The sequence below is a fragment of the Adiantum capillus-veneris genome, chromosome 4 (assembly GCF_014529385.1).
Source record: "Adiantum capillus-veneris isolate H3 chromosome 4, ASM1452938v2, whole genome shotgun sequence".
In the NCBI taxonomy this organism is placed as follows: domain Eukaryota; kingdom Viridiplantae; phylum Streptophyta; class Polypodiopsida; order Polypodiales; family Pteridaceae; genus Adiantum; species Adiantum capillus-veneris.
In genome coordinates this window covers 88,606,746-88,615,082 of record NC_140934.1, presented here as the reverse complement: position 1 = coordinate 88,615,082, position 8,337 = coordinate 88,606,746, and the positions used below count along the sequence as shown (strand labels likewise).

The 8,337-nt window shown below is 39.6% G+C and overlaps 1 pseudogene; it reads right to left on the bottom strand.

Moving 5' to 3' along the window:
* Positions 1-6,181: 6,181 nt before the first annotated feature.
* Positions 6,182-8,080, bottom strand: LOC147459562 (uncharacterized; annotated as a pseudogene).
* Positions 8,081-8,337: the final 257 nt, after the last annotated feature.

Here is an 8,337-nt window from a genome sequence, read left to right as displayed (position 1 = left end):
TTAGGTCAAAACTCAAATGTTTTCAGATATTCACACCAGAATTGTTACAAGTTTGCCGATTTACTTAAGGAAAGCATGGAATCTAGCCAATGTCTTGCTATTTTACCTAGTTTCAATACCACTGGTGAAATTTTTACTAGCTTCTAATTTTCTTGTGACAAAAATCAATGGGTTAAAAACTTACTCACATATACAATCCACCTCACCGATATCTGACGTCCATCTGTACGATTTGAACTTTATGGCATTTGTACTTGGTTTGTTCTAACTTGCATAACATTACTCAAATGATGAATTTTGTTGTTGACCTTTGCTTCAAGAAATTGTTTAGCATTTGACGATTTGGATACTAGTTACATCTTCAAACCACCTCCAGGTACGTATATCTTTTTTGTTGGTGCATATATTTAAGGACACAAAGTCAAGCAGTTTGCAAAAGAGATAATATTTTTGGAAAATTTGAAAGGAAAAACATCTTTTACTTCCTTGCATTTTCTTATGGCATATGAAATTAAGAATCCATAAAGTTCTGGCTTGTGCTTGCACTGTATGTGAATTCTATTGAGAGGATTCGGCATTAAGCTATGCACCTACTCATATGAGTTGTAGTGTTTTGAGTTAGTGAATAAAAATTTGTAAGTACTCTGCTATTCAACTACACTCCAATGTGGTGTCACACAGGTAGTACGTGTTTTATCTTTTTATGTCTTGCCTAGTCCATTGGTCACCAACACACAGATTCGCCGATTTAGGTAGTGCGTAAATACTCATCTTGGTGCAGATCCGTCGATTTAGGCAGCACATTGATAAACTTCAGATTTATTTTTTTAAAATCCAATGCAGATCCGCCGATTTAGGCAGCATGAGTGCAGATTCGCCGATTTAGGCAGCACGCTTTATTGGTGTAGACTCGCCGGATGAGGCAACACCAATCACAAAATCATGCTGCAGTGGCTGCCCACCACTGTAACTGGTATGATTTTGTTACCCGGGTACATAATGAAAGTGATTTGGATTTGGACTTATATTGTGGAATTGGAATTGGATTGGGATTTGGTATCTGGTGATTATTAATTGTTTATGTGATGAGACTTGACATTATGAGATTGATGATGAGTGTGACCAATGATATCTTGATTCATCAGGGTATGACATATACTGCTTATTCTAGTGGTATGGGACAATAGAATAGGTAGTATGTGGATGACGGCATGCATAACCAATGTGTTTAATTTTATGGATTTTTTCTTATACTATTTGATATAGATTTCTAATCATTGTTTTTGACAAATATTGTTGGAAGATTTTTATCTTCGCAACTGAGGATAGTTGCTTTCCAACGGAGAGGTATGTTATAGAAATGATATTTTATGATTTATTGCAGCTGACAGGTGGAAAAGACTAGACCGAGCTAGGCCTATGCGACTGGAAATATATATTGTACATTTTATTATTCAATGGCTCTTTATGAGCTTTGGCCATTTATAACCGGCCGGCCAGTTTGTACCCACATTGACCATTGAAGAAATCTATAAATGAAATACGTGCAAGAGGGAAATGGTCACTCTTGCACGGGGGGAGATTGCACCCAGTGTTTGTGTTGCTCTTCTCATCTCTTCTCTCTTCTCTCTCGCCGTACCGGCATAGCACTCCGCTCTAAGAGGTGCGCCTGCACGTGCACTGTCTTGCTCTTTGTCTCTCCCTGTTCGTGTACAACTTGGATTATGCGCCGTGTGATTCGAGGTATGCAGATTTGTTCGTTTCATGGCTTGTAGTATATGGTTTTTGCTATATTGCAGGGCTCGCGACGTTTCCGTCTGTAGCAAAGGAGATGAGATTAGATACATATATATATATATATTTTGGATTAGAGATGAAAATGAAAACAACAAGAAATCAAGAAAACATCAATGTAGAACACATCTTACTTGACAAACCCTTCGGCACCATTATTGATGGAGAGAGAAGAAGAGGGGATAATTCAACTTTGATTGATACGCCAAGTCCACGTCCTTCTTTGATTAGAGTTGATCTTCCAAGGATAGCATGCAAGGATGGCTAGTCTTTCTCTAGGAGAAAGTGTAGGCTTAGGCTTATGTTAATGGCTAAGTACAATAAGGCATTACTACTCACTCCCTCAAGAATTCCTCTCATCAATGGCTTGAATGCTTGAGTTCCTTTTCAAGGAAGAAGAGGTCCCCTTTTATAGGTGAAGGGAAATCCCAAGGGTTTACACAAGAAGAGAGGAGCCAGTGTGAATAAGAATTGGAAAAGTTGGAAATGAGCTGTCCCTGCATGATGTGGGCAGACTGGGGTCCAGTATTTTGATCATATCTCCTCAACCGTGGCTCCAAAATAAAAAAGTAAAAATATGGGAAGAAAATTCAGCTCATTAGCTACGATTTTCATTTTAAAATCATTTTCCAATTCAGATTGGAACCTTGTGTATAAAATTCATCAAAATAGGGTCCATTTCTGGCAACAAAAGTCTTCCCGTGGTCCCCTTAGCCTAGACTTTCATTTAATTCCAAAGGACACCTCATGCCATATGAAAGCATACATTGCTCCTTGACAAAGTTTTGTAATCATGCTTGCAATAATGCATTAAAATAAGTGTATCTTTGAAATCATGCCACCTAGTGTCCCACTAGGATTTGATTCCCTCCTAGTAGCTATTTAAAAATAAATATAAGAAAAGTATAAAAAATACATAGAATATATATATATATTGGAGTTTACCCTAGATATAGAATCTAGCTAGGGTGTGAGATGATAATGAGATAGTATAAATAAAGAATCAATGCTTTTTGCCCCAAGTTAAAGAGGCGGAGCTATTGATGCTTTTCCCATAGTATTTTCTGATGGTAAAGTAAGGATAGGTTACCCTTGAGAAAAATAATAGGATGAGATAGAAAGCTTATTATTATACTTAAATATGTATATGTACATTATAGGAAAGATAATTATGTATCTAAAAAGTTACAAGATAGATCTTGTAGCATGCGTTCCCACTATGTACGTGTCACAGCACGACACCGTGCCACTTGTGGCTCCTTGAGTCATCAGTGAATTCATAAATTTCACAAGTAACTCCGTAGGATCTGTAACATTTGCATTAAGTGCAGAGAGGTTGCATTCAAGTATGCTTTGGCGATTTTCCAAAGTCTTGACAACAACCATACCTACAAGGCCATGATCTTCTAGATCATCGTCATCCCGTGGTGCCCTGATTTTGATCTACGTGCTGAAAAACAAACATGTGTGTAGGTGGCATATCCTCACTAGCCATGGTAAACACACACTAATGCAAAGAGAGAAAAAAAAACGACAACTTGTACCTTGTGAAATTGAAGTCTTTGTGCTTTGTATGCTCCACGATTTGTGTTGCATGCAAACCTCGCCTTGCAGAAATTTAAGCGCTTCACGTGTTGCTCGTTATAAGAATACCTTTGTTGATTCTTTACAAAAACCTGTCGTTTTTGTGAAGGTTATTGTTCACTTTGAAGCTACCTCCTTGAGGAAAAAAAGAATTTTTGGAGGAAAACTTGACTTCCTCCAAGAAGTGAAAATTAAGGGTGAAGCTACTTCCTTGAAGTTTGAAGCTTTTCCTTTCCTTTTAGTTTTCCTTTCAACACAAGTATGCTATCTTTCCTTGTTATACACAACAAGGGTCGATAGCTTGATGGTAAAGTGTTGGCCTCTTACCCTTATGGGGTGGGTTCAACCCTCCTTCATGCAAGGGTTAAGCGGGCCTTCCTACGCAAGCACCCAACGGTGCCAACGGAAGCCTTCGCAGTCTCGATGCAGTGGAGTTGCCAATCGAGTTTTCCTTGGTCGTACGCTGTGGAGGGCATAGGTGGGGCATCCATGGTTGGCGCTAACTCACTTACTCACGGAGTATAGTGATGTGTTCTCAAGTGATTTACCACCGGGTTTACCCCCTACACGTGATGTATATCATGGCATATATTTCTTACCAGGTACTAAACCAGTGAGTAAACCACCTTATCGTATGAGTGTTAAAGAATCCAAGGAGGTTGAGAGTAAGTTGGTTGACTACCTCGATCATGGTTTCATTAGATCTAGCACTTCGCCTTGGGCATCGCCAATCCTATTGGTAAAAAATAAAGATGGTACTATGCGCATGTGTGTAGATTATCCCGGATTAAATGTGATAACCATCAAGAACAAGTATTCTCTGCCTCCAATCGATGAGTTGTTTGATCAACTTCACGGGGCAAGACGTTGTATGCTATGCAGAGAAAGTGGAGTTTCTTTAAAACAGAGATACATTACCTCGCTAATGTGATCTCTTATTCTGGCAGCAAGATAGACACTGATAAGGTCGCTGCCACTCTTTGATGGCCACATCCCAACACGGTTGAGGAGCTTCAAATATTTTTAGGCATGGCTGGATTTTATCGACAGTATATCCATGACTATGCCAAAATCATTGTTCCTATGACGGATCAACTTAAAGAAAAAGGTAAAACCTTTTCTTGGGAAGAAGCCCAAAAGCGTAGTTTTGAACATCTCAAGGTAGCTATAGCCACTGCTCCCATCCTAGCAATCGTCGACCCACTTAAGCTGTGTGTGGTAGAGACTGATGCTAGTGATAAAGCAATTGATGCAGTACTTCTCTAGGAGAGAAGACCTATAGTCTTTGAAAGTAAAAAGTTAGATAGAGCTCAACAAAATTATTTTGTCTATGAAAGAGAGCTCTATGCCATAATTCACGCTTTACGAAAGTGACGACACTATTTATATGGTACCGAGTTTGAAGTAGTTTTTGACCATGAGAGTATCAAATGGTTTACTACTCAAACGGACTTGAAGGCCCGTAAAGCTAGATGGGCAGAAATCCTTCAAGATTATGATTTAAGCTACGATATCGCAAGGGGCGATATAATGTAGTAGCGGATGCACTAAGTCGGATGCCTCAGACTAATTCACTTGCTTTCACGGAAATAAAGAGTGGATTTTTAGAGTCATGACGTGGAAAGTGTGCACAAGATCAATCATATGCTAAAGTGTGGAGTGCAATTTTAAATAGGGATCCTCACACTCACATGTCTCTGAAAAGCCAAATCAGCATCTCTCTGCACGCGTAGATATAAACTCAAACACACAGAGCTCCACCCCTACTCAGGAAGAGCTTAAGCGATGGAATAATTTTTCCATTGATGATGGCTACTTACTGCGCAAGGGTAGAGTATGTGTTCCAAAGGACTCAAACACTAGGCGCCAAATCTTATTTGAGTGTCACGATAGTTCAAGTGCTGGTCATCCAGGTATTCGTAAGACATATGCCTTAGTTCAACAACAATTTTATTGGCCAAGTGCTAGAGGATATGCTACGAGCATACATAAGCAAGAAGCAAACCAATTGGGAAGACTACTTACCTATATTGGAATTTGCTTATAATAGTTCAAAGCATGTGACTACAGGGTTTAGTCCATTTATGCTTTTGTATGGATTTCAACCTAGATCACCCGTTATGGTGCGGTCGGCTAAGGAGAAGATACAACAAGCGAAGGATTTTATCCAAGACCATTTTGACATGCTTCAAGTTGCTCGACAAAATGTTAAGCAAGCTCAAGATTGATATAAGAAGTACGCAGATGAGCATCGTCGTCTTACTACTTTTGAAGAAGGAGACAAGGTTTTCCTCAAAGTTCCGGAGCATTCAAAAAGTCTGAAAATGGGAAAAGTTGCTAAACTTTCACCAGGCTATTGTGGACCGTTTACCATTCTCAAACGTATAGGTCAAGTGGCCTATAAGTTAGCTCTTCTAGAGAACTCACAAGCTCATCCTCTTTTTCATGTTAGGCGTTTATGAAAACATCTAGGACAGAATGATAATGTCATTGACACGGGTGTGTTAGTTGACCTTATCGAACCGCCAAGCATTTCTCATGAGCCCGGAAAGATTTTACATTCTCATGAGCTTTGCACCAGACATCATGTCAGACTGGGTAAAGATTGGGTAAAGAGTTAAGCAAAGACAAGCAAAATTGGGTAATAGTAATATCACATTGTCATGTCCCAATTTCATAACACCGTTTACATAGAGTGATAGTCAACTTCAAGACACCATCCATGGAGATTTTGCCTCATAAGTAACTTGCCTATACCAAGGCAATGCACTTTCCGACAAGCATTCCCAACAAAACAGTAAACTTAGTCTTTTGCCACAACCTGAAGACACCATTCATGATGATTTTTCCTCAGCATCAATATGTCATCATGGTTAAACCATTTCTTCCTTACTGCAACACATAAGCAGTCACAAGAGCACATAGAAGAGACATGGACCAACTAGACAAGCACATAGGAGTTATGGCACCATACCCATCCCTTACTCTTCTCTCCAAGGCAAGAGGATATTATATATCTAATGGCCGCCATGACATAGAACCCACAGTCAATCCCATTCGACTGATGCAGGCCCTGCATCAAATCCATGACATGATCAGGGACATCCATGTTTTTAAGCAGCCACAAGAGCACACCTAAATCATACTTGTAGCACTTTAATCTCAAACTCGCTACAGGGCTCGAGAAATGCACGTTTCACTGCTAGATTGCTTGCTCCATGGCCCAACGCCTCCATAGCCGTACATGAATCATATGTAAGACTGCAAGACATAGCTACCTGCAAAATCCAAATACACAATTATGCTAGTACCTGTGCAAAAAAGGTATAACATCCATCGGAGCACTACAACCGAGCGATCATAAAAGAGAAGCTGGTGCTTTCTTCCACCTAGACCCGTTATCTTCATATGTGTGGAAAGGTACATCACACATAAAGTCCAATACTTTCTGCGACGAAGACAAGAAGACAAATTTTAGGGAATTGCTCACATTAGGGAAATGTAACATATGTATATCTGTATTGCCATTACCTCATAAAAATCGGAAAAATGGTTAGCACACAATGGCTTATATCCTTCTCCCCAAAGAAGTTTTGCATAACATGTATGCCATCATGCTTACCTAGACTTGCTTCTGCCACTGGAACCCACATGGAATCAACAAACATAACTTGATTTAGCACATCCGGTGGTGCTATAGTGTGCTCCATCCACCTATTAAGAAACACAAGTTATGCTTCTAAATCCTTGTACTTTTACATTGAAATACAAGAAAGGATCAACATCAAAAGATTATATTGTAAATAAATTCATTTTATTTGTTGAGGCTTCATTAAGTAGTATGAACCGCAACACCTCATCATCCATGTCCACGTGTATGCCAAATTGAATGGAGTTGAATCTGATGGCCATATGCGAAGTTAATCTAGTGCAAATAGGTCACAGCCAGCAATGTTATGACTATCATGCACAAGAAAGCCAAAAAATCTGAAGATGTCTCTATGTAAATCATACAAATAAAGTGCTTGGTTGCTCCGTGTCGGAGACAAAGGGAAGATTTCGTTCCCCGTCTTTTCCAAGCACAAGTGTCCATATGAGACATAAAACTTAAGGGCCATATAAGAGCAGTCATCAGGTGATCCTACATCAATAGGCTCGTTGGAAGACTTGCCTCTCCGAATTGGTAGCTTCTTCTTGGATGGAGAAGTAAGTACATGGTCCTAAAAGGTAGCATGCATCTCATTATTTAAATGACATAAACAAGACATCCTTGTGAACAAATAAGTCATGAACCCTCCTCTCACAAGAGACATAAATGTAGAAGCACCTCCCACAAACCTTATCAAGATTGAGGTTGCCTAAAGACTCGGAAATATCTCCTCTTGTATCCTTAGCTTGGAAAGTCTTCTCTACACTTATATCAAGATCCTCCTCACCCTTTGGAGAAAACTGGAAGGGATCCTCAGTATCAATGTAATATGCATGCTTAGTTTGATGAGGCAAAGAAGAAACAAATTAGGACACTCACATGTGCATCATAACCTTCTTCAATTCTCTTTTGAATTTGTCCTAGATGGCGAGCCTTGTCCACCATGTATTGCTTCATCCTCCCACTGATAAACTCTTCAACAAAGGAAGCTTCATCCATCTTCTTGTACTGTCCACCAAGCTCCTTCCATACTTGTAATTCTCAAATGTGCATGAGGTGTATCTTCTTGTACTGTCCACCAAGCTCCTTCCATACTTGTAATTCTCAAATGTGCATGAGGTGTTGATATCGCTTGTAGTTTTGATTGAACTTCTAAAATGTACTGGCGAACCTTTTCATGGCTGCTTTCTTCCAAGCATTAACCTCAGAATTAGGCAGCAAATTAGCTCTTCTCTTTGTCTCTTTGTGCAAGGGCCGACCTCCAGGACGCTTTGGAATCTCTATGTTAATATCATGAGACTCCTTGAGGT